The following is a 23400-nucleotide window of genomic DNA, read 5'->3' as shown; positions in this document are numbered from 1 at the left end:
TAAGTTTATGAAGTTTGGTGATAGTAAATAATCATTGTTTCTCTTTGAGCCTGTGGAAGCTTAAGTGCTTGCTCTCCAACTAAATTTTTGGTTTTGTCTTCTATGGGTCAGAACTGGCAAAGTGAACTGCAATGTTTAGATAAAGATCTGGTTATATCACTCACATGTAAAAATGCAGACTTCCAAATTAATACCAGCTTTTAGTGAATTCTTGGTTTCTTGAAGTATTTGATTTATATATATATATATATATATATATATATATATATATATATATATATATATATATATATATATCAAAAAAATACCAGTCATTATAAGTCTGATTTGGCACAACAAAAAGTAAAGTAGTGATCAAGAAGGGGAACAAAATGCTCCCATAAATATTCTCCTAAAGTGTCTCCTTGAAATTGCTTGGCACAGAATCACGTATAGCTGCAGGAGTTGGGTAGAGGTGAAGTTGGTAAAGGGGGGATACTTGTTTTCTTTACTCGTTGATACATTTATTTTCTTTCTGTCACTCTTAAAATGTTGTACAAGTACTTTTTAATTATAAAGCTCTATGCAGTGCTAAATGTACATATTATGTCTTTTGACATCAATGACTTAATTTTGTGATAAAATGATATAATCATTTTTCCAAACAGATTAACTCAAATGCATAAGCTACCATCTTCAAGGTAGAGATAACGGTTTCATTCACTAATGATACTCCCCAAAACAAACAAAAAAATTAAAAAATAAATATCCTTTATTTTAAAGCAGACAAAAAAGTTTAGCAACCTTAGTGAGAAAGTTCAGGACTTTAGAACATAATCTGAAAGCAAACAAAAAGATTAATTTTCAATATTTCCTAAGAGGCAGCTACAAACAAGACTATCAGTAGCCAATATAGAGAAGAGAGAATTTCATCAAACTCAATCACCTAGCATAGCAGATTGATGAGTTTACCCATTTCAAGTGAGGCTGAAGCAAACTTTTTTATATTGTTGAGACTCAGGGTCTTCCCAACCCAATTATCACATGAATTTATTCGTCAGCAGGTCCCTCTGTGAGAAGTATTAGGATTGCCACATGAGGATGCATTGCAACAACCTTTCCCCTCAAAACATTTTGTTTCTTTTTTCTTTTTTTTCTGAAGCATCAAGACTATTCCAAAGTAAGAATATCCCTCTAAAATTTGAGAGCATTAATTATTCAACTAAGCCTTACAGATGTCTTTTAACTTTCACACTCATTTATTTTATATATGCCCTGAGAACAATTTCCATACGTTAATCCATGCAACACAGAGGGAGCTCATACTTTTTAAATGTATCATTTCATTTTACAATTTTTCAACAGAACGCCTGGGTTTGCATGCACAATATATTCCTTGACAATTTATGTATTTTCAACAAAAAATCCTCATTTTAGAACACACTTAGGCTCACAACTCCTACAAATACTCTTTTTCCTTCTCTCAAATTTCAGGCAACAAGAGTGCCAGAAGGTTTGGAATTTGTATAACCCCAAACTGTGTTTTCCTAACTAATCTTGGCAAGCTTAAAACCCTGGAAAGTCACAATTCACTTCCCAGGCGACCATCCTGGAGAGCTTAGCAGCAGAGCAGCAGAACAGGATATCCATCTATTGAGCAGGGCCGCCGGCCCAGGTGGCCAGCCATGCAGCTGCAGAGAGCATCCTACCAGGAGGGCAGCGCAGGGCTGCAGGAAGACATGTTCCTTTCCTCTGTCTGTTTTCAGCTGCAGAGGAAAGAACAGTCTGCACTCCCCAAACACTGCCTGCCGACACAGCACTTTTCAGCAACAGTGGGAAGAGGGTATGTCTCTAACAATAAATGTCATGTCAGAAGAGGAACAAATCATTTATGAGATTCAGGAGGCCCCAACTCAAGCAGATAGTTGACTATAGAAAAACAGCTTAGGTGTTATTACTGTACTTTAAGTGTCACAACATCATAGATGTGAGGTCATTTAAGACCAATTGTTTTTGTACCTAACTTGTATAGGATGAAAGAAACTATGGGTTAAAAGGCTAGGGTTAATTCCAGGTTCTCTGGCCTTGTGTTAAGAATTCCATGGAAGGAATTTTCCTCATTAGTAAGGACAAAGTCTTCTTCCTGATATCATTCTCCTATTTTTGTATTCTACTTTCTTTGTTTTCTTTTTAGGAAAGAGTGATTTTTATTCAAGCTAATAAATCATCAGGTCATGCCTCCTCAGAAGTCCGTTCATACTTAGGACACAATATTTCCATTTTTACTGAGATATAATTGACATACAATACTGTGTAAGTTTAAAGTACACAGCATGGATGACTTGACTTATATGTATTGTAAAATGATTACCACAATAAATTCAGTTAATATGCCTCACCTCACAGATTCAAAAGAAAAAAAAGAAGAAAAACAATTCTTAAATAGACAATAATGAAAAGTAGGAGGGACAGAAAAAATTTATATATATATATATATATATATATATATATATATATATCCAAAATTGATAAAGTAAATTGATATTTACTTATCTTTATAAATCAATGAATATATATAAATTTCTGTAAGTATTTTTAGAGAGCAAGTACAGACTCTTTTCAAAGAAAATTGAGCATATTTTTCCAATCTAAGACTTCTTTATTCTCATCCATAAAATAAAATTTAAGAAATGAACATTATGTACGTAATTGTACTTCCAATTAGTAGGGTAGTGTATAAGCGTATGTTCATTTATTTTATTCCTGACACTCAGTAAATGTTATATACACAATAAACACATAGATAATAACAGAGACAGATGGATGGGTGATAGAAAGGACAGAGAAATAGATGCTAAGTTTTAACAGCCAAAGAATCAGAGAATAAAAATAGTATCTTCAGTTTAGTTGTCATTTTATGTATATGTAAATTAAAAAAAAAAACACCCTGAACATTAAATTTTTATTCTTCTGTTATCCGACAAGAATATTTGATTAAAATCTGAATTATTGTGTAAAGATATTCTAAGACTGTGAAATCAAACAATTTACAATTGCAGCATATTACCAAGATCACCCATATAAGGATATAATTAATAAGGGTGCATCAGAGACTTTGACATTAACTTAGCCAGTAACATAATTGCTTTCTAAAGTTATTCATTTGGGGAATAAATATAAAATTGTTTTTAATTTGCAATGCAAGAATTATTAGCTGTTTAGGTAAATGTATTCACTGTTGGTGAACAACGTTGTCAGTAAACAATGTTCACAGTTCATACATTGGAGAACTCGACCAGCATTAATCATCAAAATAAGAAAGAATTGACCCATTCTGTTCTTGTCTATGGGATATATTTCATCTTGATGTTAATTTCTCTTTTTACTAAACAAATGACAATTTAGTCAGAAATATCTATTCTTTTAACCTTGATAGCCTTATAAATTAATGAAAAAACGTAACAACTTAGTCAGTATTTTGGTAATCACATCAACTCTTTGATAGTTTCTAGGAGCTACTTTACTAGGTATTAAATTGTTTGGAAATCCAGAATTTTCTTTTTCCATCTGTAAATATCTGGTAATAATATCATATCCTTTGCTAAATTTGAAAATGTTTTTGTGTGTGTACTAGACAATTTTTAATTCTTTTTTTAATTAAATATCCTCAACCAAGAAAAATTAGAAATTTAGAGAAACAGGAAAAAAAATCATCCAGAAATCCACTACTCAAAAAAAATAAAATGTTACTATTTTAGAAACTATGTATTCAGAACTTTCTGTGAATAAACTTGTTTTAAAAAAAGATTACATCGGTGTACAAACTATTTAAGTATGTTTATTTTCAGTTATTACATTGTCACTATATTTTCTATCAATCCATATTCATTTGCAGTATCATTTATAAAATCTGCACTACATTCCATTTTATAATTGTGCCTTCCTTAACTTATTTAACCAACCCCTATTGCTCAACATTTACTTTGCCTATGAATTGTACCATTCTAAAGATGCTATTACTATATCATCAAACCTTTGTTAAATCAAAGATAAATTCCTAAATGGAATTATTGAGCCAAAGTCAGTATCAATTTTTAGGGCTTCAGGTTAAGATTGCCAAATTTTCCTCTTGAAAAGCTTATATCAACTTACTCTCCCATGAACAGTGTATAGGAATACCTGTTTTCTCACATGTTACTGTCACTGTACAATATTAAAAAATAAAATAAGAACTCAGGCTCAATTATTTTATTCAAATATGATATGTATCTCACTGACTTTCTTTGAATTTCTCCCAGTACCTTTATATTTATTTTAAAACTTCTTTTTGACCATTTAAAACTATTTTTCTTCGCTTATTTCCTATTACTGCATTCTATACATTCCTTACAGTTTTCCATCTTTCACATTTTATTTTTGGTATTTTATTTTTCTATATGAACGTTATTAACCATTTGTTTCTTACATATGAAGCAATTTTTTTTCCACATGGCTGTTTGCAAAATAGCCATAAAGTAAGAGGATACATTTTGGGCAGGCAAACTTTGGTTTCAAATCTAAATTCTATCATTTATTAGCTATATGACTTTGGACAAGCCACTATGTGGCTCACTAAGACACAGTTTTACCATATGTATATAATATGGGTAGTAAAATCTGTTATAGACATAAATAATAAGTAATATGTTTAGGAAAGAATAAGTACAAAATTAATGATAGCTATTATTATTTTTATCATTTGTACTGTTTTAGACATTCAGGAACTGTTTACATTTTGTAAAAACAAATCTCTACCTTTATGGTTTCTAAAAGAGTTAACTTATAAAAGTTGTTAAGGACTCCAACTCAGGAAACTGTCAAGTTGCAAATGTGGCCCTGGTGGTTAGTAGTTGTTTGATTTGTTACTTTACATTTCTGAACAGCATTTTTCTCATATGAAAAATAGATGAAATACCTATGTTATAAAGGTATTGAGACAATAAAGTATTACTTATAAAGTATCTAGCATAGTGCTTGACACATACAAAAATTCTCATTTAACTTTAGTTTTAAAACTAAGAGGATGATAATTATCTTTCTGACTTCAAATGCTCTTTGATTATTTAGAGTTTTCTTTATTACTAATATGGCATGAGGGGAATTCTCTAGGTTTCACACTATGACATAATCCAGCTGATTAATTTAGAGGCTTTCTTTGGCTGCATTCCTATGCTGGGGCTCCAATGGAACCCCTCAACCTTCACTTTGGCAAGAAAGTTTTTTCCTGGGATTATAGCTGATCGAGTGGGTGGTCTTGAGAAATCTACTAACATATTTTAGAGATGCTATGTTTGATATCTGGTATCTCAACAAACACTTTCACATGTAGCCTCACTAAAACATGTGGTCTTTTTTACTGTCTTTTTTATAATCTCCAAAATGAAAAGGTATATCTTAACAGAAATGATCTTGGAGTGTTAAAAAAAGACACAGTTAATTTCATGTAAATAGGATTAATCCTGGTAAGGGACAGAACTGTAGATTGGTGGAAGGTGGGCACATTCACACAGTGTGGCCCTGGGGAGCTAGATAAGGACAAACAGTCATTTCCTAACCAATCGTGTGGTTCAACCATCAGTGGACCTAGCTTTGCATTGAGAAAATAAGATTTCCAAGACCCATACTGATCTTCTAACTGGAGGAGGTCCAAGTAATGCTTGGATGTTGGAGCAGTAAATGTGTTGTATGGGCTCCTTATAGGATCAATTGACAGATACCGCCTTCCTGGATATAAATATAACCAAAAAACAGGATTTCCTTTTTTTGTTCCCCTCCTTGAGGACAATGCCCAATAGCTTTCTGTACCATATGCACTCTTTTATTTCACAGTTTAACTGGTCTTTGTGACAAAGGATTTGCAAATCAAAATGATTTCTAATATGCAAATCCTATCAAGATTTTTTCCTGTGAGGAAGGCCTTAATTTCCTTTGAATATATTCCTAAATAGCTTACTTTCCTTCATGTTCCATTGGCTGATTCTTACTTGTTACCTTTTGGAAATACCCTGAATTCGTTCCCATGTGTACTAGGTAGTTGGGCTCTATAGGTAATATTTTCCCGTCTGGCTACAGAACTTTCCATCAGTCAACCATGAATTTATATAGAAGAATACTAAGGACTCCAACATAAATCTGACAGTTTGAGAAGTAATCCCATCCTCACTAATCTCTCATGCCCATGGTCTTCTTTCTGCTGATATTTCCTAAGCTCATTAGTCTCAGTTTTGTCATGAGACTTACTGTCTCAGCTCTTTATCCACTGCACTTTAAGCAGAAGGTCTGATCCTTTCTTCAAACCATGATTCTCACTTATCTTGAAATGTATATAGATTTCAGTATTAGCCACTCCTGGTTCACGATTCACAGTTACTTTTCATTGCAGCAGGGGAAAAAAAAAATTCTTGTTTAGTACTAAATGCAATTATGCTTGTCCAGATTCAGTATGTTTCCCATTTCCTCTCAGTGAGATACCCATTTCCTATCTGCAGATATAAATTATTAAGCATAAAGAATTTCTAGGAATTGCAGATTGTATTCTATCGTCTTTTATTGATATAAAGGTCTTATTATATGTCATTGTTGAAGATGAGTCTATGTGCTGTGCAGTGTTTACCATGAAAATCCATTAAATTCAAGTCAGGTTTCTTTGTGCTACTCATCTCTGTTTGTGGAAAAATGCAAAAATCTTTGAACTAAGTATCATTTATGCGAAAGAAAGACTTTGAAAATAAAATGTTTTTCCTTCACAATATTTAATTTTATCAAATAATGAAGGGAAAAAATAGAACTTGATATACTTATGGAGCAAAACACTACCCTTTGAGAAAAGCCTCTCATTTTGTGAAGTGGTCCCAAAAGACAGCTGGCATATTCAAAATATAATAACCACTCTGGAGAGCAATGAATACAAACACGTATAACAAAACTGTCACTCAATGACTAATATTCATGAACTATCAACAGAGAAATCAAGTTCATAATGCAGGCAGAAAACCTATTTCCTCAGTGTGATTCTGATAAAACATACAACATAAACAAATTCTGAAAAGCCTAATCGGAGCAGGCCCATGGGGAATTCTACTGCTGAACCCATAATTCCATAATTCAATTAAGCAATACCACAGGTAGAACAGAGAACACAATTATAATCTCCAGCAATGTTGCCAGACACGCCTCTACTAAGGGGACACTCTTCCCCCAGATTTTTGTGAAAATATTTGTGTGCCACAAATAAATAAGGCAAGATGCAAGTAAATTGCATTTTATTATCTTCTGCAAGGGTCATTCAAAGAAATATCAAATCCAAGCTAAAATTCTTAGCTGAGTCTGATAAAGATGTGCTTTTATGTCTTTCCTTATTATAAAGCTCTATCTCCTCATTCTCCTCATGGCACTTACAAATTAGTCATATCTTCCTTATCAATTCACATCCACTTAGTATGCAGTAGAGGCTTAGCACTGTGATTAGCAGAAATCATTACCAAAGGGTTACCTAACTCAGTATCAGATAGAACTGATTCACCAGCTAGAGAGAAAATGTACCTCATCACAAGTTATTAAAACACAAAATTTTACTGCATAATGGATTTGCTTTAGTGAAATAAACATATAAGTATAATTCGCTAAAAAAATACTGGCAGTTAAAATTCAAACTTTATTTTGTTATTAATATTACAAGAACCACTCCTAATAATGTTAAAAGAACAGATTTCAAATGTCCAATGCTAATTCTCATTCTATGAGCCAAATGTGCTACCAGCCTTTCGGAAGAATTGAAGGTACAGATAAAACTCATCCTTTTAACTGAGAGCAATCGAGCATTCAAATGAATGGATAATGAAATCCCATTTTGTTCTACTAGTGTGGGAACTCTTATGTAATAGTGTTGCCATCAAATGCAACTTTTAGTAATGTGGTCTTTTGCGAGGATTACATCAAGTCCATGGTTCCTTTGATCTTGGGGAGCCGGAGTCGTAAATGTTTATTCTAACATGGCAAGTACGAGGGCTTTTGGTGGGAAGAGCTGCTTCCTTGCTTATCTGTGTGTGACCTTCTTCCTTGGTCTCCAAAACTTTCTGCTCCTTTTAGGATGTTACTAGAAGGGCAAAATCTAGAATGGGAAAGGCCCAGAAAAACTAGAGCTGGTAATAGCATACAGATTTTTCCATGAACTATGCATAATCTAAAGATCATTTGAGATTCTTCTGGTAAAACTGTAAAGATGGCTTTCAAATTAAAGACCAAAATAGGGTCAAACAAGGGCTTTATGAAGATTTTAAGAAGTCCAACACTGTAAAAAATCATGGTGCCCACTCCTTAACATTCATCTACACAAATTTAAAATAAAAACAATACTGAACCATAAAATCAGTATAAGAACACCCAACAAAGTTCTGATTTTTCTTGTCATAGTATTTGTAACATCAACATAAAAGTCTGCCATCTCTCCAAAGTATTTCTGAGGACATACCGTATTTCTGAAGCACATACTGTAAACATGTTCCATCTGTCAATTGTACAATCCAGTCAGGATAGTAGCTAGCAATTTATTGTCTTTATGGACATTAGAAGCAACTGAGTAATCTTGGTCAAATCATTTCATTTCCTCAGGCCTCAGTGTCTTTCACCTATGAAAGAACTGAGTTGGAACTAGGTTGACTTCCTAACATTCTGTATTATAAAGAATTATGGGGAAAATAAGAACTTTTAATTATACCAGTATTTACTCAAAAAAGCATCTCACACTAACAGTAGAAACTACATCTGTCAAGGACTGAGTCAATTTTACTATCATGAAAAGTTTGTCTGGATAATAAATAATTTTCCATATGCTTATCATCTGAACTGCCACCTGATATTTTTCCTACCACTAGTGGAGGAAAGGAATATTTATAGGCATATATTTTTTCAAGAGAAATTATGTAGGATAATGGAGTAGAGTAGATAACTCTACTTTGACAATATAGTCTTTTGAGAAAGATTTCTAATTTACTAGGTCAAGAACCTCATAATCGAAGCTGGGAGTTGAAAGGGACATTAATAATGACCTAGACCAGAAATTGAAAACTCAAATTCCTATATGAGCTAGACAGCAGCACTCCGCAGACTGTATGCTCATCTCATGTGAACAGTAGCTACACAATTTCAGACAATGATTGCCACTGCAATGCAGGCCAGTATTGCCATTTTTCAGGAGAAGCCAGAAATGCTGATTTTAATATGAGAACTTCTATCACATATTACTTTGCTCATGTTCAGGGCAAGTTGTTTTGGCTCTTCAACTACAAACTATCAGTTTTTTGAGAGTAGGAGCCAAGACTCTCATTCTGCTTATTCAAAAGCACTAGCAGAGAGTGACGCCTAAAGAAAGCATATCGTGGATATTGTTGATTGGCTGACAGATATGACTAACTGCTTATATTCTTTTCAGAAAAGAGTAGGCCATGATTTATAGAGTTAAAATTCAAAAGCTATTTTAAAAATACAAATTGTTAGAGTTGAAAGACTATCTAAGAATCTTAGAAAAGTGGTGCCATAGTAGAAAGGAGCTGGGTTGGCATCAATAAGATGATATAATAATATGTTTGAGAAAAACCTTAATCTGACAATACAGAATAACCATTAGTCATATTGGAAACACAAACATACACATATAATGAAGAGATATTAAACACATATAAAAAGATGAATTCCTCTTAAATTTAACATTTTTACTCTGAATAACTGTTGGGTATTCAACAGGGAAACAAAAGTGACATTGAACAGTGAACCATAAATTGAAAGTTGTATTTTTTGGGAAAAGAAAATTTTAGAACTCAGTTTTACAAAATATAGCCTCATAGCTGGTTATGTGATGTGGAAAATAAAATGAATTGCCTAGAGCTGCACTGTTCTAAGATAAATAGAATGTGAGTTACATGTGTATTTTAATATTTTTAGCAGCCACATTTTTTTAAAGTAGGACTTAAACTGGTAAAATCAATATTATTAAAATTACATTTATTAAAATTATATTATTAACATTAATATTATACAATTATATTTAATGCAATATATGCTAAATATTATCATTCGGCATGTAATCTGTATTAAAACACTATGTACAATCTAGTGGACAATTTTTATCTTCAGTCTTTGAAATCCAATGTGCTTTTAACATTTATAGAACATTCATTTTGAGCTAGTCATAGTTCAAATACTCAACAGCCACATGTGCAGCACAGATATATAGAAAACTATGCTTTTTCTATATATGTTAGATAAAATCTGATAATTTGAATGTTATCGCCATGAATAATTGTCAAGAAAAAAGTGGTTCAAGTTTCTGAGAAAATGGTGACAAAAATGACGTAAAATAGCTTTAAACTGGCCTTTTTAATCTTAGCATCAATGACAGAATTATTTCTTCCAGTATTTGTGTTCTCTTAGTGAATTATAAGTCAAATATAAATCCACAAAATAGTTTAAGTTTCAAAAGCACTGTTAGGAAGCCAGTCTCTTTTTCCAATCATAGGGTGGCTATGAGAGGTACTGTCTATTCCTTCCCGGGAAGTTTAATGCTGACCTAGAAGCCCTGACTTAAACTTCTAAATTGTCTTTTCGGAAGGTCAATATAATAAGCAAATCCCAAGTGAATTGTTGCAGGAATAATTAAATTTAGTATTCTAATCTACATCTTAAAAGAGCTACCTTTCTTCTGAGAATTAGCTTATTTGTACTAATTTATTTATCAGTGTTACAGAGCTGAATGGCCACTCTTTTAATACAAAGTGAACAAGTCTGCTACACTTAATATTTGTTGCAATAAGCAAGTAAATACTTTCACTGAGTATTTTCATGGATTGAAATTACTTTTCCTCATGTCAGCAGACTCAGGTGCATTCTTGCACTAATGGCATGGGGGAGAGGAAGAAATCTATGTATTGTTTTATATTTCTCTGCCTCAATTTAGATAATCCATTTGCAAGCTGAAATGTTAATCTCTGAGGATACTGGTCATCACCGTGAGGTGAGGTGTGAGTTGTGAGGGGGGGGGTGTGGGGTGTGTGTGTGTGTGTGTGTGTGTGTGTGTGTGTGTGTGTGTGTGTTTGCACATATGGTTTTTGTGTCTTGACTCTCCTTAGCCTTGTAGGGGCTGGAAGAGGAAGGAGGCTTGTGAAAAAGAAGGGGTGGTAAGGAGGAAATGGGGTGTGCACTTTTGTGTTAACAGTGAAGGCTGTAGGCTCTTTTTGTGACTTAACATAGAAAGATTAATTTCATTAAGAGCCTAACACAGGCCTCCAGGAAGGCTTATCACTGCTCTTCAGAGAGGAAGTGGCCATTTTTGTTGTTGCAAAACAAACAGTGCGTGTTTTTGTAGCCCTGACCTAGGAGCTCTCCCGCTGTATCTCTCTGTTTGCAAACCTCCTCCCTGGGTCCAGTAGCAGGTGTGAGGGAATTGAAAACAAAATGTTTGCACTGAGTAGTCCTTTTTCCATGTAAGAGCTCTGTTACCATTTGTGTTCTTGGAAAGGCATAGCTGAGGTCAGCACCATGCTTACATGAAGCGGCTGCTGCCAACCTGCAGCTTTTTTCCAAGGTCATGGAGAGTCTAAAAAGGGAAATGCATTTCTAGTCTTTTATTTTGATGTTTAATATGTGCATTTATTTATATAAGTTGAACCCCATCAAAGAAAAGTTTCCATCGGGATAAAAAGAGACTGAAAAAATAGAAGTGCAAGTTTTAGTGTGACTAAAATATTTGAAGTTGAGTTAAAAAACAATCCTCCATCAGAAATCTACAGGTATTAAATTACCAAACATACCTGTTTAGGGGGAAGAATTTTGCAATCAGGAGCCTACCCATTTCCAAAACCTTAAGATTTGCTGGGAATAACATCTTTCTTAAGCTGTTGTCTCATCTCTTCTCTTTGAATAAATCAACCCCAGCAAATAGAAGCTGCCAACTACTAAATTTAAACATTACACAATCCACATGCACAAGCTGAGCCTATAAATAGATAATTAGGTGTATTCTATTATGTCCATAAAGGGTCTCTGAGTCTGCTTCATTTTAATGCGGTCATTCTTATTCTGTTGCTGAGGAAGTTCTGCACTAGGCCTTTTGAGAATTGGATCATTTGGTTTGTGGCCTGTATAGAATGGCAGAGGACATGTGTTTGCCCCTGTGGGAATGGCAACTATGAAGAAAGGGAAAAGGTGTGTGCGATACACATTTATAATTACAAATAAACTTATTTTTCAAACCGAAAACTTACTTTGCATTTCATTTAAGACAGTCTAGTCAATACTGACTTATTTTTTCAAATACAAAGTAAATCATATTATTTCCTTTCTAGGAATGGATTACACTAACACAACCTCTTTAAAAATGATGAGAGAACTGTCTTTTGTCCTTCCTCTGGGGCACAACACGCAACACCTACTATCGCACACATTCATACACCACAGACATACACACATAATACATATTCACACACCACAAATGCCCATACACAGCACACACATTCATATCAAATAAATATAAACATGCAGATAACCACACCATACACACAGCCGGTATACACATAAAAGCACACCATTTCCTAGGCATTTGAAATTGTTTTGCCTAATAACTGTGTCTTCCCATGAAAAACCATCTTCACCATATACTAAACTTACTAGGATATTTACTAAATTTTTCTAAGACTCCATTTAACCATATAAAGTAATGATGATAATCATAATTCTACATAGTATGATGAGAATTAAATAAAGGAAAACATACAAAGTATGTGATAAAGTGCCTAGGTATATGATAAGGACTCCACAAATACTGTAAATTGCTAACGTATTATTATAAGCTTGAAACCATGGTTGTCCTTCTAAAAGCTCTATTTCACTTCTGAAAGAGCTTTGGAGGAATAATATCCTAAACACAAGGGACAACTTTGCCTGGTAATTAGTACATGAATTTTACTTTTGTATTACACACTTTTTCATAGTAAGCCCTAAAGAAATCTTCCCTATCTCCACAGTTTACATGATAATCTAGTCTTATTTCTATTGCCAGTTGGAAAAGCCATTGGTGGGCTCATAGTGGAATTGTCTTCTGGGAAATATGTAAGAAACAATTAAATAAATACATAGATATATCTATATATAAATAAATAAAAATGATTAAAGGACAAGAACATTTAGCAACATGAGTGGTAAGGCTTTGCACAGATGTTTGGTAACCTCAAAGATGAAAATGTCAACAGACTGTCATATGTACTAAGCCAATGGTCAAAAAAAAAAAAAAAAAAAAAAAGAGAGAGAGAACGAAGCTCAAAGAGGTACTTAAGCAGCCTAAAAGCAGTTATGTTAAAAGTAATGATTTGCTAAGCACACAGAAATATATTTCTAGAGTTGTTTTTATTTTCAGTCATGCTTCTTTATAAAATAGTCAAACACTAAGTTGGTACTGAATAGACCAACTGGCTCAAAGTACTCTCAGCTTTGTAATTTTTAAGTCTAAGACTTTGGCTTTTCAACCTACGATTTTCTCCAGGCTGCTTCAACTAAGCTACATGTCAGACTCAGTGAAAACAATTATCTACACTGCAGGCTACTTAATAAAGAGCCAGTGAAAGACAGTGGTTAGCCCTTTGGGGGCATGTCCATTAGTAAGTAAGAAAGCCTGCAATTAGCAAAATGCACCTTTTTATATGGAGTCTACTCCTCACATGTCAAGAAAACCCATATATAGTAAGTATTTTCCATGGAATATAATAACTGTAATTTGGAGGAAAGAAAGGCTGATCTATCCTAAGAGTCAAGCAGCATTTTCTTTATTTTTTTATTTCAGTTAATGTGGAGAACACACATGTGAATGAACTCCCCACTGGTTTGGTTTGATGTATGAGTTTCTGTAGGACAGATTCTTTAGTACCGTTTGCAATTTGTCCTGTAGCTACCTTTAAATCACCCAAGTATCATTAGACTTTGATAAGTGTGGCCAAGGAGACCCCTGATTACAATGTCTCCGCCTACTCCTCTTTCTTCCCCAAAACAGCATTCACACTGCAGCAGTGTGGTCTTTTTTTAAACAAAAATATAGCAACATCGCTCTATTAATTAAGATTCCTCATTGATTCTCCACTGTCTACATGACAAAGTCCAACTCTTGGGCACTGCCCTCTGGAAACTACTGCTGTCTACTGACAGATCCTCACTTCCAAGTATTCCTTGATCATATGCTTTTATGAGCCTTGCTTTCAGAACTACTGGTAGTTCCTCAAACAACTCCTATTTTTTTTATTCCCTACCTTCTTCAAGAATTTGCCAGTCTGTATTAGCTTGCTAGGGCTTCCATAACAAAGTACCACAAACTGGATGGTTTCCACAACAAACATATTGTCTCGCAGTTCTTGAGGTCATTAGGGTCAGCCCTAAAACAATACAACCAGTGCCCTTACAGGGGGACAGACTAGCACACAGAGAGAATACCATGTAAGCATCAAGGAGAGATCAGTGATATGTCTAGCCCTCAGATGGAACCAAATTTGCAGACACCTGGATCTCCGTGGACTAGTCTGTCTCCAAATTTCCCCCAATAAAGACAATGGTTGTATTGTTTTACGGCCTACCCTAATGACCTCATTTTAACTTTGTAAAGACCTGAACTTGGTAAGTATCCAAATAAAGTTATATTCTGAGGTCCTAGGGACACTATTTAACCCATAATACCATCTCTCTGCTTGGATTACAACACCACATCATCTCTTCCCTGTTGGGAAAATAAATTATTATTTACCTGCTAATATCCTGTTCAGACAAGTCCTCCTAGGGAAGCCATCCCTGACTGCTTCACCCTTCACCTCTCTCTCCTCTGGGCTTCCTCTGCACCTTATATATGCATGCATTTATTCCACGGATTGGTATTTTTTATTTTATATCTACACATATGTAATGTAGCAAATGTTTGTCTCTTGAATTAGAAGGTTCTGTGAGGCCAAGATTTTCTTCACATTCATATTCTTAGCACCTAGCATAGTGCCTAGTACGTGATAACAGTTCAATAAAAATGTATTAAATTAAATAGAAAGACAAAATTCAAATACTGTATTTTACCTATACCAGGTTACAAGTGTTTTGAAAGAAGTGAATGTGGTGGGATCTCATCAGAAAATAATACCTTTTGATTTATACTTAGATACTTTGAAAATGATAACTATATCAAATATAGTTTTTAAGAAAAACATATTCTGAGCTATTTGTTGCTCCCTACCAGGAGTTTTACATGATCAGTTTATTTTTTTATAAAAAATAATCTATGCTCTCTAAAGGACATGCTTAGATTTTGGAAAAATAATTGCATGCAAGGTTTTAAACAACTGGGTAATGTTTTACAAGAATTTGAGATGCATTTAGTAGTAATGTGGGGGAGAGAACAAAGTCCAGCAGTTGTAGGGCGCTTTCTCATTTAGGTAGGCAGGCTCTGACACATAGCTTTCCTCCACCCATTCCATCATCTCAAAGTTTGTACAATCAGGGAGTGAAAGACAGTGTCCCCTCCCTTCCTCTGAGGCGCACACAAGACAGTAGGGCAGACCTTCAGAATATTTGTGTCCAGAGCAAACAATAACTACTTGGGACCCTGAGGAAGCAGGAATTGGGCAAGGAACTTCCCACCACCTCTCTAAAGAATAGTAACACAAACAAAGCCTAATCTGTAAAATCATCTCTCTTCGTGGATGGGGCCCATTTAATAGTTTTGAGTATCTTAAATAAAAAAATAAGAAAACAAAACGTTAGAAGGCAAAATTTGTTTACAGTTGAGCTTATTACCCATGATGGACCCTTGGTAATAGTAAACGTCCTGAAATTTGTACAATTCATTGATTATCAAATTGTGTACTTGGTCTACTAATTTGTAGACAAGTTAAAAATCCTTTTTACACACTTAGAGAAAAAAATGATCAGTCTGAAATTCCTCAAGTCATCTTTGTTAGTTTTATCTCTACAGTATCTCTCCTAGGGTTTTACTATTTAACATTCTCAGATGAAAAGTGCTTTGCAAAGTTGTTGCTATGGCAATAGATATAGGGAGAAAGATGCAAGACGTAGATTAAATGTATATTTAATAGATATATGTAAATTAGAAAAAAAGCAACATTATGGTATTTCAGGCAATAAGACATTCCCAGTTAAGGGTAAAAAGGAGTACTAGGTTGAATGCATTATTCAAGCAGATGTCTCTTGAGAAAACAAAAACAATCAAATATAAACATCTTTGTATTTTCTAAGCAGTAATTCTTATAATTTACACAGTTGTCATTTTACATTTATTGTTCAACACTACATTGTAAATTATTTTGGTTATTAATTTGCAGAAGAAAAGCACATACTTCAAATATTTGCCTCACAGATGACATTAGACCAACTTTTCCATGTAAACACTGTATTTTGTTCATTTTTGGCTCAAGCTTTCAGCTGACTAGAATTTCCCTGGGATACACTTCCCTTTCCTTGAAGCTTCTTCAAATTTGTTGACAGAACATGGGCTCACGATGACCTTCGTGGATTAAAATACCTCTCAGTTGGCATGCATGCCCTTGCTTTTTTCACCTCAAAAACACTGGTTAAATTCCATGCCTTCCCATTCTCTCCTTTCACTACTTTCTTGAATCTTGCACCAGAATATGTACCTTCATAGACGTAGAGAAGCACAAAATGTATTTCTATATATATTCTAGGACACGATTGTGTAGATAGTAACATATGCCAGATGCTAGTTAAGACAGCGTGATGCTACCAAGAGGACTGGCTGGGAGTCCGGACCCCCAGGCTGATTCTCTGATGGGCCACATGGCTGAAAACCCTTGAGTGAGTCACAGTCCACATGTCTCTGTCCTCCACTGTCCTCACTTTGAAGTACACAGTTTGAGCGGGAGGAGTTTTAACAGCCCTTCCAGCTCCTCCATTATAAAATACAGACTTAGTGAAACCTGTCTATGTTTAGACAGAATATAATTAAACATATTATGGAACTCTAAGGACTGGTTTTAAGATACTAGTAAATATTTAAAAACAAAGTTTTGTAGACTCACCCTGTTTGAGTCTCAATAAAGCAAAGCACTGATGCAATTGCAGCATCTTGACCACTTAGCTTATTGTTACTCTTTCGTTTGGATATTCATAAAATTGACAGCTCATGACAACTCATTTATGCCAACAACAAAAACACTTGCAAGCAATGTTCTCCATTAGCAGTTTGCTTTTGTTTTATGAGGAGATTGAGAAGGATATAAAATTGGAGATGGATTGGGAATACAATGAAGGAGATATTTGAGAATGATAGCCATGGCATTGTGGATTCCAGAGCAAAATAAATTGAATAAATTTGGAAGAAATTATATGAAGTCCTCATGTGAACTACATTCCACATTGAGCGATCACATGAGACAACAGCAATAAAATGCATGTGATGATTACATCTCCTCTCTTCAATTTAGTTAGAAGCTATATAAGCTTTACAATAAACTGACTTCATTAATTGTCAAACTCTGGCATAATAAAAACACCATGCATACACAGCATCCGATTTTGCCAAGAACATTAATTTTTCTCAACAAGAAACCAAGAACATTAATTTTTCTCTCTCACTGCCACAAAAACACAGAGATTGCAAAAAGCAATCCTATGGGGTACTTGTTAATAGAAATTTTGTTTTATGCTTCAGAAAGGAATTCCTTTTTTCTTTTTAATCTGAAAACCAATTTGAAATTATATAGCCCTGGTATTTAAAATAAATCCTCTACCAAATTTCACGTTCCTTTTTGATCATATTCTAAAAATGGTTAAACTTGTCACTATTTTAGCAATTTACTTTTAATTGTAAAATGCATTTCTGAAAGCTCTGAGGGAACATCTTTCTGGGTGGATAACGATTTTTTTCCATCAGTATTACCTAACCAGGGTCCGATTCTTTTCCCTGAACACAACAAAAACATCTTACAATTGAGAGAGAGGAGTTAGGGACTGCAGCTGTGGCTATAATAGTGAAACTATTTTTCTGGAAACTCCAGGAAACAGTAAGCATTTGAACATGAAATTGACATTGAGAAAAGAAGGCTAAAATTTTAAGTTTGTGCTGTATTAAAAATAAAGCTTTGTTTGTATTAAGAGTACCCTTAAACTTAAAAAATGAAAAAGCAGTTTTAATTATTTGTATCATCTGCACATTTGTCCTATAAATATGTTTAAAATTTGTCTCAACAGTAAAATCCAGGTGTTGAGGTTAACAGTATGTTTTAAAGAGTAGAAATCATTATTGTCAACACCTATAAAACCATTACTTCTTTGGGAGTGAAGAAAAATCACTAGAACATTGTTCAAACTCAGCACACTTTCTAAATAGGAGGATATTCAGAGACTAAGAAAAGTTTCTTGCTGTCTGATCTCAGTGGTATCTTTGACTATCACAAGTCTTCAGAAAAATCTCCTATTCCAAATACAAGATCATTTCAAACATCAGAAAATTTTAAATGGTAATCAAAGAACTATGCATACCTTTCATCTGAAAGATAACACTGAGTTCCATGATGCCATTGGTTTACAGAACTGTAATATTTATTTTCATTATTCTGTACTTTTAAAAATACATAGTAAGAGTAAGCACTCTAATCAGACTTCTTGGATTAAATTTCACTACTACTCAACTGACCTAGGGCAGCATTTGCTTCTGCAGTCCTTAGCTATCTCATCTGTTAAAGAAGTCAAATATATCCCCTTTATGTGGTTACTTATGAGCATTAAATGGGACTGCATGTAAGTAGACTGGTATATGCAGCACATACTAAATACTTGATCACTAATAAGTTATAAACATTGTCCTAGATTACAACCCTAGTGACCATTGCTTTTTTTCCTCAAGGTTTCTTTACCAACACAGTGTGAAAGCTATATCTAAATCATTACAAGCTATGATCACCCAACCATGAATACTGCTTTGGAAAAAATGTTCATTCATTACAAATATTCATGAGAAAGCTGATTTCATAACATACTTCCTATGAATGCTCTAAAAGAATGGTATTTTAAATGAGGCTAATTTGGATTCCTACACATGTTGAACAAAAGAGGATTAAAAAAAAGTATAAGGAAAAAAAAAAGCAGCATATGAAAATGGAAGCTGTTTTTATAAACGTATAGTGATTTTTCAATTCCATCACATCTTAATTTACAATCCAACCAATATTCTATTTGATAATAGTACATTTTTAACTCAAGTGTAAGTCACTCACATTTAAAAAATTTATTTGAGAGCTTTCAGAATTTTTGAGGCTGATCCATAATATAAAATTGTTTAAAATTGCATATGGAAAATTATAATTGTTTCTAAATTCTTGCCTTTTCTAAAAGTAATACTAATAATATACTGTATTTTCTCTTTTATCTTAAAAGTTAAATTACATTAATAATTGTAATTTATTTGACATTTACATATAACTTTTTAAATATAATTTTAATCATAATACCTTCATTATCTGTGCATAACCTTATTATAAATTCAAGGACTCTCTATACTTAGTTCTTCCTCACAATTTTGGAAACATTGCTACTTTTGGTAACTTCTTTCTCTAACATGTATGTTAATTTAATAAAAAATCTTTTAATTCTATATAATTTTTCCCAATTACATGATATTATCAGCATGTTTTAAATTTCCATATCAAAAACTACTTACAATTTTCTCACAGGAACTTTTAATTAAATATACATATTTAATTATGACTCTTTACTAGATTAAATTATCCATACCATACACTCCATTGAGCGACTTGAGAAGGTACACATTTCAAAAAACCCAATGTCAGTGGTTTTCATTAACCCAAAGGCAGAGAGAGGCAAAATAAAACATTTTTTAATAAGAGGATGTATATCCTAAGAAACTATAGAAGAAAGTAACAATCAGAGCAGAAATTAATAAGAATGAATAAAACATAGATCTTAGAGAAAAAAAGCCAGAAGCTGGTTCTTTCAAACAACTAATAAAATAAACCCCAGATGAGATTAAAATAAAGAAAAACACAAGTAACTAATATCAGAATATAAAGAGGGGAAATCACTACAGATCCTTGAATCATTAGTCAATAAGAGTATGCTACAAGCAATTTTAGCCCAATAATTTTGAAAAATAGAAGAAATGAACTAATTCCTAGGAAAACACAAATAATCAACATCAATATAAGAATGAATAAAACATCTATGTAGTGCTATATCAGTTTTTCAAACTTGAATCTATAATCAATGACCTTCCAAGTAAGAACATTTTTAGATTCAGATGATATTATTTATTTCTACCAAACATTTCAGACTAATAAAACACATAAAATCAATCTCTTACAAAATTTTCTAGAGATTAGGAAAAGGAAATATTTCACCAACAGAACTTGATACCAAAATCAAACAGACATTATTAAAAAAGGTAATTACAAATCAACAAATAAATCACTTTCATGAACTTAGATGTGAAAATTTTAAACACAGTATCAACAAACAAAGTCTAGCAATAGGTAGCAGTAATCATGACCAAAATGGGTTTATTTCAAGAATGCAAAATTAATTTGACATTTGAAAATTAATCCATTTAATTCGCCACATTAAAAGTAGAAGACAGAAAAATCATAGGACATTTTTAGATACAAAAAGCCATTAATAAATTTCAATATCTATGTTATTTTAAAAATACTCTATAAATAAGGAATAGAAGGAAACTTCCTTAATTTAATAAGCATTTTTAAAGGAAAGAGACTATCATATTTATTACTGAGCTATGGAATGCTTTACTCTTGAGGTAGAATGAAACAAGAATGCCTGCTAGTCCCACTCCATAGCTGTCCTAGCCAGTGCAACAAATCAAGAAGAAAAATTAAAAGGTGTATAGATTGCAAAGGAAGAGCGAAAACTATTTTTATTAGTAGACAACATGTTTGCATAGGGAGAAATTAAAAAGAATACACAGATAAATTAGTAGAAACAAAAAGTTAATTTATGAAATTGTAAAAAGGTCAATATATATAACTTTATATCCCTGTATTCTTGCAACAAGTAATTAGAAAAAGAAATTAACAACACCATTTACTAAAGCAAACTTTAAAAAAATCAAATATTTAGGAATAAATCTAATGAAAAATGTGTAAGACTCTACAGAGAGAACTCGAAAACATTACTGACGGCAAGTAAAAACCTAAATAAACTGGAGGTGGGTAGTTGCTGTGTTTTAAGGTTTGCAAAATTAAACTAAAATCCAAGCAGGGTTTTCTTTTGTGGAAATTAAAAAAAAAAATCTAAATTTTATATGTAATTTACATAAAGTACAAAGGTGCAGGAATAACATTCTATTTTTATATAGAATATATAAAATTTATATGTAAAATTTATATGAAAGTTCAAAAGGTCAACTCAAGGATGGCGAGAGGAGGCAAAGAGCAAAATCTAATACACCGACATATATTGTTCCACAAAGTCCAGGTGTCTCATTCCACAACGAAGACCACAGGACCCACCCACATGCACAGAGCTTCCAATCAGCTTTTTAGCAGCACTCTACTCTTAGGGATCAACCACCAGTTACAAATAAACTTCAGACTGTTCCTGACAGTATTCGGTATGAATGCTAGCCCCAAATAGATAAAGAGCAAAATGGAGGAAACAGACTAGGTGAGTGAAGTAATATGAATAATTATACTCATATATTTTTAGAGATAAGTGAACACATTCAACCACAAAACAAAATGCTATATATATATATATGAAAAAAGGAACATATTTACAACTTACCAGAGCAGAGTCTCCAGTGTAGAAACAAACCTGAAAAAAGGAAGATATTTACAGGTTACCAAAACTGACTCAATACCTGAAAGGCCTGGGGAACGGTGCTAGGGTAGAACAAGCCAAGATTCAGTGTGGACAATTCTGAGAGTTAAAAACTTCAGGGGGACCCAGTCATAAGGGGGAACCTCCACAATATTGTGAGTTTTACCTCCAGAAGCTCAACCAGGAGCTCACAGTAAGTAGCGAGAAACATCCCTTCTGGCCTCTACTTCCGGTTGGAGGAGAAGAAAAGGAACCATTTTGAAACATGCCAGAACACTCTGTTCTTCTTAATAAGGCCTGCCCTCAGGAGAAATTGATTAACCTGAGCCTAACTTGCTGGGCTATAATCAGACTCTAACTGGTCTGGGGAAAGGGTAATATCCAACTCCAGTCAGCTGTAGACATCCTGGCCCACTTAACTAACGGGGGAGAAAGACACTGAAGCTCTTAGGAAGTTCACAGTCCAGAGGCACAGGCTAACTAAATAAGAACATAAAGGCATACCTCAGAGATATTGCCACCACAATAAAGCGAGCCCTAATCATTTTGCTGCTGAAGAGCTTGCCTTGGTTTTGTAAACAACGTACCATCTGTGACATGCAACAAGAAGCACAACAAAACAAGGTATGCCTGTGTAGAAATATAGAGAGGGAGGTGCTCTTGAATATTACAAAGGTGGTAGAAGAAATAAAATACCCAAGTGAAGGATGATAAAGAAATCTTGCAGAAGGTAGAGCAAAAGACAATGAAACATCAGTCAAAAGTAAAAGATGAGGAATTAGCTAATTAGTCCATTAGGAATACATCCAAATAAAAGTTACAGTAAAGGAGAATGAAAGAACCAGAGGGAGGGAGATTAACAAAGAACTAGTTCAAGAAAATTTCCAGAACTGCAAGGCATGTCTTTCAAGACTGGAAAGGCCCAAAAAGTGCCCAGCAGTAATTATTACAGAATTAAACACAATGATACTCACATTTCCCATATGTTTATATTTTCAATTCAATAAACCCTCATAATTTCACTCTTTTTAACCAAAACTATCAATAAGGAAATTTACAAGAATATGTTAAAATTTTTTGTCCATTGCAGAAAAAAAAAAAAGTACTCTGTGTATAGAAGGTTTAACTCTGGTATGAATTAGTGTCGTGCGGGGAGGCCTGCAGGGTCTCTGCTCCCGCTCCCCACATAAGAATGCAGGATATGGTGAGGCCAAAAAGGAACACCCACGGAGCCATAAGTAGGGGAGTCATGTCACTATATTCTCAATGGCGGCACTATACTCTCTCTGGAGGCTGGATCCACACTGTCTGCAACCAGCCATCCTAACTGCAGTCTGCGCTTGCCAGCCACCATCTTCTTGCTAGCCCCCATCTTCTGCTAGCGTAGCCACAGCAGTTATATTAGTGGACAATGGCTCACTGGTTACAGCTGACAGCCAATTAGCCACAGCTGATGGCCATGCAATGACAGTTGATGGCCATTTACTACCTGAGCCAGCACCTGTCTATGTGAGGCTGAGAGCCTGGAAACTGCTTTTT

Source organism: Rhinolophus sinicus, chromosome 2, assembly GCF_057876585.1.
Source record: "Rhinolophus sinicus isolate RSI-liver-muscle chromosome 2, RSI-T2T, whole genome shotgun sequence".
NCBI lineage: Eukaryota > Metazoa > Chordata > Mammalia > Chiroptera > Rhinolophidae > Rhinolophus > Rhinolophus sinicus.
Note: the sequence above shows the minus strand (reverse complement) of the source record.